Here is a 20,000-nt window from a genome sequence, read left to right on the forward strand (position 1 = left end):
GCTCCTCGCCCCCCGGGCACAGCACGAATTTGTTTGGCAACGCATTTTGGCTTTTAACTCTCTGAGCAAACCATTAATGGAAGGTAGCGAGGGCAAAATAGTGCTAGAGAGCAGGGCGACCCAAGGACGATTCTGGCACCAGCGTGGGAAGGGCAACTCAGCCTTTTACCCGACCAGGGTCGGGCGAGTGTGGACCCGGCGCCTTATAATGTTCTCTTGCCTGCCAGACGCGTCCGAACACTCCCAGAGTCGATACGGGATGGCGAGGCCTCGATCAAAGTATCGGCGGTCAATAAAGTACACCCTTCCCAAAAACGTGAAGTAGTATGACAACTAACACAAACACACCAGCCAGTTAGCAGCGCCGTACATCATCTGTATTTTTCACTGATTGTCTATTCTTACAGTGACTCATATTTTGAAAGGCGACGCTACACTTTTCTGATAGACAATGCATGCGAACTACCATTTACTAACTATTTCATTTGTAAGTCAAATTATTCTTGGTACTTTCGGGTGCAGGGATAACCAAGTGTGAAGCACTTGTCAGGAGGTAAAATAATCAGTCATAACAAAGATAAGACAATTAGCAGGACTATATAGCACACCATGCATCGGCAGCCTGGTAAGCTAATATAACCCGCATTGTTAGGCCAGCCAGAAGGACGCGCTGCCAGGACGGAAGGCGAGTTGCATCTGTTGACAGTCTGATAACACTAACCCCTATCGCACCTCTGTCTCATAACAGTATTTCCTATTTCCGATCTCTCTCTCTCTCTCTCTCTCTCTCTCTCTCTCTCTCTCTCTCTCTCCCAAGAGCACTATCATGTTCCACTCCCTTTTTACCGTTCTCCCTCCTTCCTACTATCTCCATCTCTCTTTCTCTTCCCTCTCCCTCACCAATTAGTTTCACTTATACCCAACACATCCGTACGACTTTTCAATCCGTCCTTCAGAGAACCGAGTCTCTTTTTATCTGTTCGTTCAAACCCCGCTCAAAGGCTTTCCTCGTGGCATAAGAAAAGACTCCCCTCTCGCCCAGGATTTGTTTGCACTGGAGACAAAAGCATGACGGAGCTGCAGTTCGAAGCCAGCAGGAGGGTAAGTAAGGAAGTCACTCGCTCTCAGTGCTCGCGTCTCTGTAAGCCAGTGAATGGGAATTGATTTTTCTCTAGTTTTTTTAAATATACTTTCATGTATACGTTTTTGTTATTAGTTTATTGTTTGTTGATTTTACATTTTTATATATATCAATGAATGTGATTTTTTTATGTTTGTTTGTTTTCGTTATCCATATTGTTTAATGCATGTAGTTTTTAACAGAATAATAATTGTAATTTTCATGTACACATTTTTTATCTTTGTTTATTTGTTTGTTGATATTTTCGTCTTTTTTATATCAACGATTATGATTTTTTTGTTTTGTTTCCGTTATTCATAGTGTTCAATGCATTTAGTTTTTCGTATACTATTTGTTTAACTATCTTTTTGTTTAATTGTGTGTGTGTGTGTGTGTGTGTGTGTGTGTGTGTGTGTGTGTGTGTGTGTAATTCACCACGGCCTGATCACGAGTTGGACTCGCTTTCGCCAGCAGGTGCCCTCACGACGTGAGCAAGTGCTCATTATTGTCGATCTCTGGGTACTGTCAGGACCTCACACACCACACACCCCGTCCCCTTTGCTCAAAGGGGGACAGTAACCACTCATAGTCAACGGAAAGAATCCGGCCTGAGCGGGGATCAAACCGCCGCCTGTTTGGCCGTGAAGCCTTGCATCGCGGCGCTCTAACCGACTGAGCTACCGGAGCAGTTTGTGTATATGTGTGTGTGTGTCTCATCGTCCAGTGATTATCGTTTTCTAGTCATTATTCTTAGATATTCTCTCCCTCTAACTGTGGTTCCGAGTAATGTAATTAATTTTGCTGTTTGCATATTTCTTAACTTATTTTTGCACTTCATCACCTCTTCTTTTGTCCGGTATTACTTTCCATTATCCAATAGGCAACCATGTTCTTCCATCCTAAGCTGTACCATTTCACTTTTTCACCTGTAAGAAGTTCTCAACTTATCAAAGACTTTACTCTGCCATTTCCTTTCCCTTCACTATATTCATTACCGACCCTCCACTAACACATCAGCGATAAACAATACCTCACTATAAGTATTTTCTCCTTCTCCTCCTCTTCCTCTTTCTTAATTTTCCTCTCATCTCTTCGACTCATTTTTACCGTTTTTTCACTTTCCCTTCCTTTTCGCTATCACCCCGAAACAATTAACACTTCTTCGTTCAATGTTCATCTTTTTCCTAATACAAATATCAATATCATGCATCTAACTCTCTCCCTCCTATTCCTTCTCCTCCTCCTCTGCCTCCTCCTTCTCCGACTCCTATGACTCCTTCTCCCCTGCCTCCTCCTTCTCCTCCTATTCCACCTCCTTATCTCCTCTTCCCAACCTCATACCTTTTCTTCATCAACGTTCAGTATTTTCCTTAATACAAACACTCTAACTGACTGTCCTCCCCAACGTCGTCTTCCTCTCCCTCTTCATTCTTCTTTTCCTCCTCTTCCTCCTATTCATAATCTTCCTCTTCCTCTTTTTAATTTCCCTCCTCCTCTTCATCCTCATCCTCCTTCTTCTCCCTGTCCTCCTCCTCCTCCATCACTGCCGCCATCACACGCAACACCAAAATAAAACGAATTTCTGAAAAATGTCGAGGTTGGTGGTGGGGCCGCGAGCCGGGCGAGGCATTATTTTCCGTGTGTCATTTTTTGTGGGTTTAAGGCAGACGGGTTATCATGGCTAATAATTGGCAAATTAGTCGAAGTTTGACTGGTTCGGCATCATTATGGGGTAATGAGGACCCAATTACACACACGGAGCATTTCTTCCCATTTTCCCTGTTTCGGGCTCGGCTAATAGGGATCCCTGACTCTCTCATTTGCCGCGATCCTTGTTGTCCGGGGAAAAATTATTTTGGGAGGCAAGAGGAAGATGAGGAGGTGGTGGGTTGAGCGAGCTGAAGGTCTCCGTAAATTTTGAAACGACTGGGAAATGTATCTATTATTTTGTCTCTCATCACTTTTTGTAGTTGTTTTTGTTGTTGTGAGCGTTTTTTGTGTGTGGATGTGCCATTGTTTTGTTGTTGCTGTGTTGTTGTTTTAGGCTTTAGGTTTGTTATTGTTCTTGGTGGTGAGTGGAAGGGGCAGTGGTGAGGGCGGCGAGGATCATGATGGTGTTATTGTTTTAGTTTCATTTTTGTGGGTGGTGGTGTTATTGTTCTTGCTGGTGTTGGTGTTTGTGTTGCTGTTGTTGAGCTTAGTGTTACTATTGCTGTTAGTACTGTAATTCATGTCATTGTTTATGTCATTATCGCCAGGGTCTTTGGTGTATTTTATGTGCTTTTTTAAGTTTGTGCTGCTAATTATGCTAATGAAGTTATTTCCTTACATGCGCATATCCATTGCAGAGGAAGGTTATTCCGTGCAGCTTGGTGGAAGCGGGGTAATGCTGCGCCTCCGGTGACCCACTGGACAAAACTCACATAAGGTACGGTTGAGAGACAGCATGTGGATGATTATCGGGTGCTTGACCATGGCTGAAAGAATTAAGAACCACCGAGACCCAAGCACGCATAAGAATAACGAGGGCGAAAAGGTTTCCTTCTATTTCATGACTGTAAATGAGTCATGGAAATGAGAATAATATAATGATGATAATAACAGTAATAATGATAATAAGTAACAAAAACGATTGTGAAAAAAGAATATAATTGTAAAACAATAATGATAAAAATAACATTAGCAGTAGTAGTAATAATAATAATAATAATGATAATAATAATAATAATAATAATAATAATAATAATAATAATAATAATAATAATAATAATAATGAAAAAGAAGAAGAAGAAGAAGAAGAAGAAGAAGAAGAAGAAGAAGAAGAAGAAGAAGAAGAAGAAGAAAAAGAAGAAGAAGAAGAAGAAGAAGAAGAAGAAGAAGAAGAAGAAGAAGAAGAAGAAGAAGAAGAAGAAGAAGAAGAAGAAGAAAAGGAGTCGAAAATAAAAAAAGAAAAGAAAAAGAAATGAAGAAAAAGAAGAAGAAGAAGAAGAAAAAAAAGGAAAAGAAAAAGAAGGAAAAGGAGAAGGAAAAGGAAAAGGAAAAGGAGAAGAAGAAGGAGAAGGAGAAAGAGAAAGAGCAGGAGAAAGAGAAGGAGAAGGAGAAGGAGAAGGAAAAAGAAAAGGAAAAAGAGAAGGAGAAAGAGTAAGAGAAAGAGAAAGAAAAAGAAAAAAGAGTAAGAGAAAGATAAAGAAAGAGAAGGAGAAAGAGAAAGAAAAAGAAAAGGAAAAAGAGAAGAAAGAGAAAAAGAAAGAGAAAAAGAAAGAGAAAGAGAAGGAAAAGGAGAAGGAGAAGGAGGAGAAAGAGAAGGAGAAAGGGAAGGAAAAAGAAAAGGAAAAAGAGAAGAAGAAAGTAGGAGAAAGAGCAGGAAAAAGAGAAGGAGAAGGAGGAGGAGAAAGAGAAGGAGAAGGAGAAAGAAAAGGAGAGAGAAAAGGAGAAAGAGAAGGAGAAAAAGAAGGAGCAAGAGAGAGAAGGAGAAAGAGAAGGAGAAAGAGAAGGCGAAAGAAGGAGAAGGAGGAAAAGGAGAAGAAGAAAAAAGAAGAAAAAGAAGAAGTAGAAGAAGAAAAAGAAAAAAGAAAAGGAGAAAGAAAAGGAGAAGGAAAAGGAAAAGAGGAAAAAGAAGAAGAAGAAGAAGAAGAAGAAGAAGAAAAAAAGGAATAGAAATGAAAAAGAAAAGAAAAAGAAAAGAAGAAGAGGAAGAAGAAGAAGAAGAAGAAGAAGAAGAAGAAGAAGAAGAAGAAGAAGAAGAAGAAGAAGAAGAAGGAGAAGGATAAGGTAAAGGAAAAGGAAAAGGAGAAAGAGAAAGAGAAAGAGAAAAAGAACGAGAAAGAGAAAGAACAGGAGAAAGAGAAAGAGAAGGAGAAGGAGGAGAAGGAAAAAGAAAAGGGAAAAGAGAAGGAGAAAGCGTAAGAGAAAGAGAAAGAAAAAGAGTAAGAGAAAGAAAAAGAAAGAGAAAGAGAAGGAAAAAGAAAAGGAAAAAGAAAAGGAAAAAGAAAAGTGAAAGAGAAAGAGAAGGAGAAAGAGAAAAAGAAAGAGAAAGAAAAAGAGAAAGAGTAAGAGAAAGAAAAAAAAGAAAGGGAAGGAGAAAGAGAAGGAGAAAGAGAAGGAAAAAGAAAAGGAAAAAGAGAAGGAGAAAGAGAAAGAGAAGGAGAAAGAGAAAAAGAAAAAGAAAGAGAAAGAGAAAGAGAAGGAGAAGGAGAAGGAGTAGAAAGAGTAGGAGAAAGAGAAGGAAAAAGAAAAGGAAAAAGAAAAGGAAAAAGAGAAGGAGAAAGAGAAAGAGAAGGAGAAAGAGAAAAAGAAAAAGAAAGAGAAAGAGAAAGAGAAGGAGAAAGAGAAAAAGAAAAAGAAAGAGAAAGAGAAAGAGAAGGAGAAGAAGGAGTAGAAAGAGAAGGAGAAAGAGAAGGAGAAAGAGAAGGAAAAAGAAAAGGAAAAAAAGAAGAAGAAAGAGAAGGAGAAAGAGAAGGAAAAAGAGAAGGAGAAAGAGAAAGAGAAGGAGAAAGAGAAAAAGAAAAAGAAAGAGAAAGAGAAAGAGAAGGAGAAAGAGAAAAAGAAAAAGAAAGAGAAAGAGAAGGAGAAGAAGGAGTAGAAAGAGAAGGAGAAAGAGAAGGAAAAAGAAAAGGAAAAAAAGAAGAAGAAAGAGAAGGAGAAAGAGAAGGAAAAAGAGAAGGAGAAGGAAAAAGAAAAAGAGAAGGAGCAGGAGAGAGAAGGAGAAAGAGAAGGCGAAAGAAGGAGAAGGAGGAGGAGAGGGAGAAGAGGAAGAAGAAAAAGAAGAAGAAGAAGAAGAAAAAGAAGAAGAAGAAGAAGAAGAAGAAGAAGATGATAAAAAGAAAATGAAGGTAATGCAAAATAGGGCACTAATTTACTATAGGCAAAGCATTTACGATTTACATTTGATAACAATTAAAATGGCCGTATGTTAAAATAAGACTCATCGACATTCTTATTGATGTTCCTTAGGTATGTATTGTTTTGGCCGACTTCTATGAAGAAACATGTGATGTGTCAAGACCTGTCTTTTTTCTAAAACATTACAGCGTCTTTTTATTTATATGATTGGCCTTTTTAATCCATTTTTCTCGTGTTGGAGCTAGGAAGAAAAAAATAAAACATCTTATTCCGGATACCATTTCTTTTTTGTGTGTTTTCTTTCTATATACCTCAAAACGAAAACAAGGTCATTTGGCTCTTTATGTTTTAGATAGGAGTAAAAGGGGTGATGAAATATGGTCAGAAAGTAAATGTAATGGGTAGAAATGATGAATATGTGGTCCTTTACTTATAATATAAAGTATTATTAAAGCCATGGAAAAGCCACATAGGAGTTTAGCTTTAAACCAGCTGCCAGTTAACCGCCTCCTTGATAACAAAGCAAGTGACTGAAAATACTAGATTATACGAAACAAAACAAAATTAAGTGTATTGAATAAAAGTGGAAAATTATATAAAACATTTGGTGTAATACGTCACTGGAGCTCAACCAATATAGGATTAACAACAGATGGCGGATGACTGGTGGTGGAGTGGGACTGATGACTCATAACTGATGACTGATGACTGGTGGTGGAGTGGGACTGATGACTGATAACTGATGACTGATGACTGATGACTGGTGGTGGAGTGGGACTGATGACTGATAACTGATGACTGATGACTGGTGGTGGAGTGGGACTGATGACTGATAACTGATGACTGATGACTGATGACTGGTGGTGGAGTGGGACTGATGACTGATAACTGATGACTGATGACTGGTGGTGGAGTGGGACTGATAACTGATAACTGATGACTGATGACTGGTGGTGGAGTGGGAATGGTGACTGATAACTGATGATTGATGACTGGTGGTGGAGTACGACTGATGACTGATAACTGATGACTGATGACTGGTGGTGGAGAGGGACTGATGACTGATAACTGATGACTGATGACTGGTGGTGGAGTGGGACTGATGACAGATAACTGATGACTGATGACTGGTGGTGGAGTGGGACTGATGACTGATAACTGATGACTGATGACTGGTGGTGGAGTGGGACTGATGACTGATAACTGATGACTGATGACTGGTGGTGGAGTGGGACTGATGACTGATAACTGATGACTGATGACTGGTGGTGGAGTGGGACTGATAACTGATGACTGATGACTGGTGGTGGAGTGGGACTGATAACTGATAACTGATGACTGATGACTGGTGGTGGAGTGGAACTGGTGACTGATAACTGATGACTGATGACTGGTGGTGGAGTGGGACTGATGACTGATAACTGATGACTGATGACTGGTGGTGGAGTGGGACTGATAACTGATAACTGATGACTGATGACTGGTGGTGGAGTAGGACTGGTGACTGATAACTGATGACTGATAACTGGTGGTGGAGTGGGACTGATAACTGATAACTGAAGACTGATGACTGGTGGTGGAGTGGGACAGGTGACTGATAACCAATGACTGATGACTGGTGGTGGAGTGGGACTGATGACTGATAACTGATGACTGATGACTGGTGATGGAGTGGAACTGGTGACTGATAACTGATGACTGATGACTGGTGGTGGAGTGGTACTGATGACTGATAACTGATGACTGATGACTGGTGGTGGAGTGGTACTGATGACTGATAACTGATGACTGATGACTAGTGGTGGAATGGGACTGATGACTGATAACCAATGACTGATGACTGGTGCTGGAGTGGGACTGATGACTGATAACCAATGACTGATGACTGGTGGTGGAGTGGGAATGGTGACTGATAACTGATGACAGGTGACTGGTGGAGAAATGGGTCTGATGACTGATAACTGATGACTGATGACTGGTGGTGGAGTGGGATTAATGACTGATAGCCAGACTGATGACTGGTAGTGGAGTGGGAGTGATGACTGATAACCAATGACTGATGACTAGTGGTGAAATGGGTCTGATGTCTGATAATTGATGACTGATGGATGAGTGACACAGATAACCGATGACTGATGACTAATCGTAGAGTGGTATCGATGACTAATGGAAAAAGGCTGGTGACTAATGACTAGTGATGAAACAGTATTGACGACTGATAGCTGGTGATGGAATGAGACTACTGATTGATGACTTGACTGGTGATTGATGTCTGATTAAAGGGCACGACTGATGACTGATTACAGATGATTTGTTGGTAAGTGGGACTGATGACGGATGTCTTGTGTCGGAACAGTACTATATCGTCTCTGCCAGTTTGTTTTATTTTTCCCCCTTGCATAATTTATTATATATATATATATATATATATATATATATATATATATATATATATATATATATATATATATATATATATATATATATATATATATATATATATATATATATATATATATATATATATATATATATATATATATATATACTGACAGCAATCTCTACTCTGTTCCCTCCTACTATCTCTATTCTCAATTTCAATCCAAAGCTGGATGTTGCGCCTATGTGCGCAACGACATCACTTGCTCTCGTGCCCACGACCTTGACTCTCATTGTCATTGTCATTGTCAGACTTCATTGTCATTCTATTACTAAATACATATGTGCTGTTTATCTCTCACCTAACTCTACTAACTATGTAAAATTCTTTGACTACTTGAACTCTAAAGGGGAGCACATCTTGACCCACTCTCCTTTCGCAAACTTTCTGTAACAGCTCCACTCTGGACGATTCTGTGCATATTCCCCCTACTCATCTCCTCTCCGACTCCTTTATGCCTGTTATTATGATTCTTCAGAATGATGTTTTCTATGCCCTCTTTGGCCTCAACTCTCAGAAGGCTTATGGACCTGATGGAGTGCCTCCTATTATCCTAAAAAACTGTGCTTCCGTGCTGACACCCTGCCTGGGCAAACTCTTTTGCCTCTGCCTATCAACATCTACCTTTCCTCTCTGTTGGAAGTACGCCTTCATACAGACTGTGCCTAAGAAGTGTGACCGTTCCAATCCCTCAAACTACCGCCCTACAGCTTTACTTTCCTGTCCGCCTAAAGATTTTGAATCAATCCTTAACCGGAAGATTCAAAAGCACCTTTCCACTTTTGACCTTCTATCTGATCGCCAGTATGGGCTCCGCAAGGGGCGTTCTACTGGCGATCTTCTTGCTCTCTTAACTGATTCTTGGTCATCCTCTCTTAGCCGTTTCGGTGAAAGTTTCTCAGTTGCGCTAGACATATTGAAAGCTTTCGATAGAGTCTGGCACAACTCTTTGCTTTCTAAACTGCCCTCTTTCGGATTCTATCCCTCTCTCTGTTCCTTTATATCCAGTTTCCTTTCCGGCTGTTCTATCTCTGGTGTGGTAGACGGTCACTGTTCTTCCCCTAAACCTATCAGCAGTGTAGTTCCACAGGGCTCTCTCCTATCAACCCCTCTCTTCCTGTTATTCATCAATGATTTTCTTTCCATAACAAACTGTCCTATCCGCTCATACGGTGATGACTCCACTCTACATTATTCAACTTCTTTCAACAGAAGACCCTCTCAACTGGAATTATATGACTCCAGACTGGAGGCTGCAGAACGCTTAGCCTCAGACCTTACTATCATTTCCGATTGGGGTAAAAAGAACCTTGTGTCCTTCAATGCCTCAAAAAGCCAATTTCTCCATCTATCAACTCGACACAGTCTTCCAAACATCTATCCCCTATTCTTCGACAACACTCAGCTGTCACTTTCTTCAACACTAAACATCCTCGGTCTATCCTTAACTCAAAATCCTAACTGGAAACTTCACATCTCTTCTCTCACTAAATCAGCTTCCTCGAGTTTGGGCGTTCTGTATCGTCTCTGCCAGTTCTCCCCTGCACAGTTGCTATCCATATACAGGGGCCTTGTCCGCCCTCGTATGGAGTATGCATCTCACGTGTGTGGGGGGGAGGCTCCACTCACACAGCTCTCTTGGATAGAGTGGAGTCAAAGGCTCTTCGTCTCATCGGCTCTTCTCTTCTTACTGATAGTCTTCTACCTCTTAATTCCGCCGCCATGTTGCCTCTCCTTCTATCTTCTATCGATATTTTCACGCTGACTGCTCTCCTGAATTTGTTAACTGCATGCCTCCCACCATCCCGCGGCCTCGCCACACACGACTTTCTACTCAAGCTCATCCCTTTACTGTCCAAATCCCTTACGCACGAGTTAACCAGCATCTTCACTCTTTCATCCCTCACGCTGGTAAACTCTGAAATAATCTTCCTTCATCTGTATTTCCTCCTGCCCACGACTTGAACTCTTTCAAGAGGCTATCGGGACACCTCTCCTCCCGAAATTGACCTATCTTTCGGCCACTCCTCTGAAGTCTTTTCAGGAGTAGTGAGTAGCGGGCTTTTTTTCATTATTGTTTCCTTTTTTTTTTTGCCCTTGAACTCTATCCTTTGTTGTACAATATATATATATATATATATATATATATATATATATATATATATATATATATATATATATATATATATATATATATATATATATATATATATATATATATACACACACGAGAGCCTTGTCCATCCTTGTATGGAGTATGCATCTCATGTTTGGGGCGTTCTACACACACAACCCTTTTCTGGACACGGTGGAGTCAAAGGCTCTTCGTTTCATCAACTCCCCTCTCTTTTCGTCACTTATACCCCTTAATTAAGTATCTAAACTACTCCGCAATGTTGCCTCTTTTAATTTTCTTTTGATATTTTCGAGGGGACTGCCTTTTTTAATTTGCTAACTGCATGCCTCTCCCCTTTCAGCTGCCCAGCTGCACACGACTTTCTACTCTGGCTCATTCCTATGCTATGCAAATCTCTTATGCACGAGTGAAGCAGCATCTTAAGTCTCTCATCCTTTTCACAAGTAAACTCTGGAACAGCCTTCCTGTATTTTTATTCCCCCCTATCTATGAATTTAACACTTTCAATAGTGTAACATCGACACTTTTCCAAATGACTATGGCCTTTTTATTTTGAACATTTCTATTTAACATTGTCTTCGGGAGCAACGCCATTTTAGACGTTTATATTTCCTTGTAGTTTACGTCCGAGGCGTTATCTATAAAATTCTAGTCGTAGTCTATAAATTCGAAGCCTGCATGGGATGACACAGAGCAGGCAGCTGATCTGCGGACATTCAGAAATGATTAATAAGACGGCGGACATGAAACGCAGAATGACTTTATCTATCATCATCATTACCACACTCATATTTGTCATGGTTACAATCATTCTCATCACTGGTATCGTTTTCACCATTGATTTCGTCGTCACATACTCCACATCCTCATCTTAGGTTTTCTTTTCGTCATCATCATCTTCTTCTTCATCTTCTTCTTCTTCTTCTTCTTCTTCTTCGTCTTCTTCCACATCTTTCTCGTCTGCATATCCTCTCTCTCCATTTCTTTCTTGATACTGTCCTCTTTTTTTTCTCGGCAGCTCCTCTTTCTCCTACTTCGCTTCCTCTTCCTCCTGTCCAATTCTACTCTTCCTTTTCCTCTCATCCAATTCTCATCCCTCTTCCTTCTCATCCTCGTCCTCATCCTCCTCATTTTTCGTTTCCTTCCTATTCATTAACTTCCTTTTCCGTCACTTTCTCTTCCTCCTCCTCCTCATCATCTTCCATGAGACCGGACCCTTCCCTGGCCACTACCATAATTCGAGGTCAGGGGATGGAGGAGGAGGAAGCCCGCCAGCCAGATCTCTCAAGAGGCTGATCGAAAAAAACTTTGATCAAATTGCTGGCGATGAGGGGCACCTTTTAAGGCTGCGAGGGACGGGGCTTCAAGGTCACCCACCAATTACTACTGACCACTATATTGCTCTTTATCCCTCCTTCCCAATCCTCTTTTTTTTTCTACCTCTTCTTAATCCTCCTTCTTCAACTTAATCTTATTTCTACTTTTCCTTCTTCTCCTCCTTCTTCACCTTGTCTACCCAGTTCTTCCATTTCCTCTTCCTCTTTACATCAAGTTCCTTTTCCCTCGTTTTATCAATCCTTTGTTATCTACTACTTTTCCTTATCCTCCTCTTTCCACTATTCCCTTTCTCTTCCTACGTCTCCTGCAATACCCTTTTCAATTCTTGTAATTTATAACTTTCGTCCTACTTTCTATTTTCTTCTTTCATTATTTTCTTCCTTTTCCTCTGTTTCTCATGCCTCACCCTCTTATACACACACACACACACACACACACACACACACACACACACACACACACACACACACACACACAGTCTCTCTCTCTCTCTCTCTCTCTCTCTCTCTCTCTCTCTCTCTCTCTCTCTCTCTCTCTCTCTCTCTCTCTCTCTCTCTCTCTCTCTCTCTCTTTCCTTTCCATTAAACACTTATTTTATTCTGGTTCTTTGATTTTTTCCTTCTACTGATACTACGTTCCTCAGAGACAAGTAATTTTAAGGGTTTTATACCAGGGATAAAATCGTGGTCCGCCCAGCCCCCTCGAACAACCAATCAAGACTTGTCACTATTTAATCGTCAGAATTAATCGCTGGTCAGCAGAGATGATCAGGAAACCACTGGGAGGGGGAGAATGGAAGGGACCGGAGGAATGATAGTGGGAGAGACAGAAATATGGAATCAAAGGGAGAGTGAAAGGCAGAAAACAAAAAAAGGGAGCGTGGGGAAAGAGAAATACAGTGAAGAGAAAGGAGGGGAGGGGAAGAGAAGAAAGGGGAAGAGATGAGGAGAAAGATGGAATGAATTGAAATGAAGGTTGAAACTTGAAAAAAGGAGGGAAGGCTGCACGGCAGGGACGAACGGAGGTAAATAAATAAAAAATGAGTGGAAAAATATCAACTTAGAATTAAAGCACAATATGCGAATCGAGTACAGAATCGAATAATATATATATATATATATATATATATATATATATATATATATATATATATATATATATATATATATATATATATATATATATATATATATATATATATATATATATATATATATATATATATATATATATATATATATATATATATATAAGGGAATGGTGGGAGTAACACAGGAATTGAATGTACAAAGATGTATGGAAAAAGGAAAGATAATTGAGAATGAGTGTAACACAAACGAATTCTGAGCAAAAGAGACAGAAAATTGAAAACAAAAAATATGTTTTTAAGGCGGAGAAGGAGTAAGAAAAGGGAAAACATAAACAGACGTAAAAAAGAAAATGGAAGCTGAGCACGGCTGCACAAGACATTGAACATGAGAAAGGAAAGAGAGGATTGAAAACGAAGAGAAATCTAGAAGAGACGCGGGTGTTAGGAAAGAGAATATGCAAACATAGAATGATGGAAAAAGGGACTGAGCGAATTATGAAAAGGGAAGAACAAAAAATGAAGAATAATATGTGGTGTAGGGAGAGGATTCATATAAAAAAAAATAGTTATGAGGAAGGGGAGGGTGTATGGAGGTCCCGTGAGTGAATAGGGAACCTGATAAATTAAATAGATTTATAGTGAAAAATTAATTAGGACTTTTATGTTTAGGGAACGGATGGAAATCCTACGACTACAGCGTTTCGAAACGGAAGAATGAGTGGAGAAAATAATTAACCAACCTTCTTGTTTCCCTACAGACTGAAATGAAATTGTGTGTGTGTGTGTGTGTGTGTGTGTGTGTGTGTGTGTGTGTGTGTGTGTGTGTGTGTGTGTGTGCGCGTGTGCGTGTGTGTGTGTGTGTGTGTGTGTGTGTCACCGACACAGCATGGGATGTTAATTCGAGTTTTCTTCTCTTTTGTCTCTATCAGCAGAAAACTGTTTCACTCTGACGAAACTAAAATGTATCACAAGTATTACATTTTTTGTAGTGTATTCAAATTCAAATTCTTGATTATATAGAAGCTTAGTCTGCTGCTGCCTCCTTAATAGATCATTTTAATATTTCCTACTGAGTGCAGTCATACAAAACATTTATTAGTTTTGTAATTAGAAATCCTGAGTCCATAATTATGACTCGCCTCGCGTTACCTGCAGGCCTGGCAGCCGCGAGATGACGCTCAAATGAGGATACCTAGCAGACATTTAGGTGGTTCCTGTTTCAGCGTATCCCCACATCAATATCCAATTAATTAATTTTCATGCCTTACGCAGTAATCGGATTAAGGCAACACGGCCCTTTATTATGCAGCAAAATGTGACGATTGGCTACTGTCGTCCCGTTGCCAGACGTCGCAATAAGTACTTGATGCTGACCTGCATTTGTTTTCTTTTTTCTGAGGGATTGGTTTCATATCTTTTAAAATAACTATAAGTGAGGTTATGCTTTCATGCCAGCAAAAAATTTTCATAGCTATTATAAGAATGGTACACAAAAATGGAAGTATCTTTTCTTCCAGAACTAAACATATTTATTTATGTTAGTTTCAGTTTCTAATATCACTACTTACGATGAACTGTGTTGTCTAAACTTAAACTCTATAATAAAACATGCCTTACTCAGGGCGTTTATACAAATGCGTCCGACGAAGCTGGAAGACACTCCGGAGACTATAGACGGCTTCTTGTAGGCTACACTCTAAGATATCTGTATAGAAATAGAACTGAGAAAAGGCACACAACAAAGATGTTGCCTTTTCAAAAAATGAATGGTCACGACAGCCTTGGATAATGAGTTTGAACCCACTGCCGTGTAAGTCGCTCCCTGCCTGGCGATGGGTCTAAGTGGGTCTAGCCGCCACCAGGCACCAGCGACAAGTTAATCTTAACGAGTATTGATCAGTCTATAGTCGACGATGGAATCCGATCCCCAATTAGTGCATCGCCGAGGTATTCAACCCTCAGTTAGGCAACACTTTGAAGGATTCAATCCACCGCTCAGCTTGTCATAATAGAGACGGGATTATGAAGGGGAAGTTTGTGTTTTTTGCCGTCTCATCTATTGATTTAGCGACCATTGATTGGGATAAGTTGGAGTTGGCGGAGGCTGAATGGCGCCACGGCTCTCGGCAGCCAGACTTCAGCTTAAATATATTATACATTTAGAATATGTCGGTACCGAAAGAGATAAGAAATTCTGAATAAGATAAAAATATATGAGTAATGTGCGAGCGAGCAAGCGCAGGCGCGCCCGCACACGCGCGCGCTTGTGTGTGTGTGTGTGTGTGTGTGTGTGTGTGTGTGTGTGTGTGTGTGTGTGTGTGTGTGTGTGTGTGTGTGTGTGTGTGTGTGTGTGTGTGTGTGTGTGTGTGTGTGTGTGTGTGTGTGTGTGTGTGTGTGTGTGTGTGTGTGTGTGTGTGTATATATAGATATATATATATATATATATATATATATATATATATATATATATATATATATATATATATATATATATATATATATATATATATATATATATATATATATATATATATATATATATATATATATATATATATATATATATATATATATATATATATATATATATATATATATATATATATATATGTGTGTGTGTGTGTGTGTGTGTGTGTGTGTGTGTGTATATGGAAAGTCATAGGAAAAAAATATACTGAGAGACAGACAGAGAATTTTTTGGAAAAACATTGATAATATCAATATTGATGGCAAACTTACAAATGATTGTTGAAAATAAGAGTAATTCAATTAAATCTGTTAAAAATTAAGAGAAGAAAAATCAAAGATAACTATGATAATAAGCATAATAATTAAAGTAAAAATAATTTAATTTAAATCAGCAAAAATAATAAAGATGATGATGATGATAATAATAATAGTAATAATAACAATAATAATAATAATAATAATAATAATAATAATAATAATAATAATAATAATAATAATAATAATAATAATAATAATAATAATAATAATAATAATAATAATAATAATAATAATAATAATAATAATAATAATAATAATAACAGAAATAATAATAATAATAATAATAATAATAATAATAATAATAATAATAATAATAATAATAATAATAATAATAATAATAATAATAATAATAATAATAATAATAATAATAATAATAATAATAATAATAATAATAATAATATTAATAATAATAATAATAATAATAATAATAATAATAATAATAATAATAACACTAATAATAATAACATTAATAATAATAATAATATGATGATGATGATGATGATGATGATGATGATGATGATGATGATGATGATGATGATGATGATGATGACGATAATAATAATAATAATAATAATAATAATAATAATAATAATAATAATAATAATAATAATAATTATAACAATAATAATAATAATAATAATAATAATAATAATAATAATAATAATAATAATAATAATAATAATAATAATAATAATAATAATAATAATAATAATAATAATAATAATAATAATAATAATAATAATAATAATAATAATAATAATAATAATAATAATAATAATGATGATAATAGCAAACCTAATACTACTACTTATTTTACTACTACTACTACTACTACTACTACTACTACTACTACTACTACTACTACTACTACTACTACTACTACTACTATTACTACTACTACTACTATTACTACTACTACTACTATTACTACATAAATGATACCTCCACCCATGTTTATTTTCCCGACACATAATCATGGAGGGCTCCATAGCTTGGAGGTCATTAGCCCCAACTCTGTTCGCTAATGACTGTGGCATCCAACCATATCACTAATACTACCTGACACTAAATCACCTATCATCTATTACGTCTAGATACCCCTTTCCTTCCCTACTCAAGTCACTCCCGACCCACCGTAAGGTCACTCTCCACCACTGTGGCTTCATAGTCCATACTGGAGATGTTGGTGGCTTTTGGGCCAGAGTGTCTGGTGCCCCTGAGACATAGGATGGCCGACCTGAGCAGGGAGAACGAGAGGCGACACCTCATCCAGGCGACAACGTGGCTCCTTGGCTGATGCTTCTTTTCTGAGATTAGTTCCGCGAGGCGTGCGTAGAAACATTGGGCCCTGGGACCCATCCCGCCGGATGTGGTGAAGACGAGGGGGGTGAAGCTGCCTTGGTCCACATGTTGGATTCTTTCACCGTATGCCCTTGTCTTCTCCTGCTCGTTCCTGTGGTGGGCGGCTTGCAGGGGCAGCTCACGGTGACAGGCAGCCATCGGGTCGAATATGCGGGTGTCCATGAACGCCCGCTGTCCGCGCACCCAGAATCCGCGGGCACTTACATCAACCCGTGCCTCCTGTGAGGTATTGGCTGTCCTGTACCGAAGGTGTTCGCCGTCCAGGGGAAGCAGTGCCGGCTCGGAAGTGACGTCTTGGCATACCTCCCTAAGCATGCTGGCTGTCAGATCCCTCACTTCATCGTGTCGAATACAGACGAAGACTCCTTTTTTACATGTCATGGTGTGGGTGACATCATTTGGTGATCCACATGTACAGAGATCAGGCAGTCCCTCAATTGGCCAGCCATATCTCAGAGCAATGGCGTCGACAAATTCTTGTTTGTTGAGGCTGAAGCCTTTTGCTCTGATTGGTAATGACGTTAGCCAGATATTACTACTACTACTACTACTATTACTACTATTACTACTATTACTACTACTACTACTACTACTACTACTACTACTACTACTACTACTACTACTACTACTACTACTACTACTACTACTACTACTACTACTACTACTACTACTACTACTACTATTACTACTACTACTACTACACAAATAATAATAATAATAATAATAATAATAATAATAATAATAATAATAATAATAATAATAATAATCATAATCATAATAATAATAATAATAATAATAATAATAATAATAATAATAATAATAATAATAATAATAATAATAATAATAATAATAATAATAATAATAATAATAATAATAATAATAATAATAATAATAATAATAATAATAATAATAAAACTAATATTAATAATAATAATAACAATAAAAAATAACAATAATAATAATAATAATAATAATAATAATAATAATAAAATATTATCAATAATAAAAAAAATAAATATAATATCATTAGCAATAATAATAATATTAATAATAATAATAATAATAATAATATTAATAATAATAATAATAATAATAATAATAATAATAATAATAATAATAATAATAATAATGAAAATAATAATAATAATGAATAATAGTAATAATAATAATAAAAATAATAATAATAATAATAATAATAATAATAATAATAATAATAATAATAATAATAATAATAATAATAATAATAATAATAATAATAATAATAATAATAATAATAATAATAATAATAATAATAATAATAATAATAATAATAATAATAATAATAATAATAATAATAATAATAATAATAATAATAATAATAATAATAATAATAATAATAATAATAATAATAATAATAATAATAATAATAATAATAATAATAATAATAATAATAATAATAATAATATTTAATAGATACTAATGAGATGATGTTCGTTTTATAACCACTTGTAGGCTGTAACACGTGTAGCCCAATCTAGCCTATCATAATTGTCGATTATCTTTGTGTAGATAGACGAAATATGTTATCAGATTTTAGATTAAACAGAACGATGTTTTTTTTTATAACAGCTTTCATCCTGTAACCTCGGTCTATCCTTAACTCAAAATCTTAACTGGAAACTTCATATCTCATCTCTTACTAAATCAGCTTCCTCGAGGCTGGGCGTTCTGTACCGTTGCTGTCCATATACAGGGGCCTTGTCCGCCCTCGTATGGAGTATGCATCTCATGTGTGGGGGGGCTCCACTCACACAGCTCTTCTGGACAGAGTGGAGGCTAAGGCTCTTCGTCTCATCAGCTCTCCTCCTCATACTGATAGTCTTCTACCTCTTAAATTCCGCCGCAATGTTGCCTCTCTTTCTATCTTCTATCGATATTTCCACGCTGACTGCTCTTCTGAACTTGCTAACTGCATGCCTCCCCCCCTCCCGCGGCCCCGCTGCACTCGACTTTCTACTCATGCTCATCCCTATACTGTCCAAACCCCTTATGCAAGAGTTAACCAGCATCTTCACTCTTTCATCCCTCACGCTGGTAAACTCTGGAACAATCTTCCTTCATCTGTATTTCCTCCTGCCTACAACTTGAACTCTTTCAAGAGGAGGGTATCAGGACACCTCTCCTCCCGAAATTAACCTCTGATTTTGGACACTCCTTTTACCTTTGTTTGGGAGCAGTGAGTAGCGGGCCTTTTTTCTTTTTTTTTTCTTTGCGCCCTTGAGCTGTCTCCTTAGCTGTAAAAAAAAAAAAAAAAAAAAAAAAAAAAAAAGTGTAACCTATTACATAGCTAGTCGAAGAGGCTACACTTATGGAGACAGCCTATATAAGTACGTTTATAAAATGAAAATTTCGTGACACTGAGAACACCTACGGTATATTTGTAATAAAACTTACAATTGACTATCACATCTCTGGGAAAACCTAAAAATTGTAATTCGAAACTCACTGTCAATGGGAGACACTAGCAATTTGGATTGCTTCTGGGGATGCCATATTGAGTTTGACTGACTTTTCCTTGTTATTCGGAAATGTATTTGAGGTGATGCGGCAGCTCGGTGGAGAGGCTCGGGCCCCACCCAAATGGACTTCATCTTCGTGTCTGACCTTACTTGCACCTACTTGGTGTAGGCGATGGCCTCTTGTATGTCACTTAAGGCGGTTTGACCACATCAAACACTATTGGAACGACACTCCACACAAGATTGTTTTCGTCCCAGTTCATGAACTATAGTCGGTTCACCCAAGTCTGAAGTGAGTATCGTGCGCTGGCAACCTGCTGTCACAAAGCGTGTCCCATTCCGTGGATACTGTATGCTAGCCAACGCATAGTAAACAGTCGTCAGTG

This window comes from Eriocheir sinensis, unplaced genomic scaffold, assembly GCF_024679095.1.
Source record: "Eriocheir sinensis breed Jianghai 21 unplaced genomic scaffold, ASM2467909v1 Scaffold243, whole genome shotgun sequence".
Taxonomy (NCBI): Eukaryota; Metazoa; Arthropoda; class Malacostraca; order Decapoda; family Varunidae; genus Eriocheir; species Eriocheir sinensis.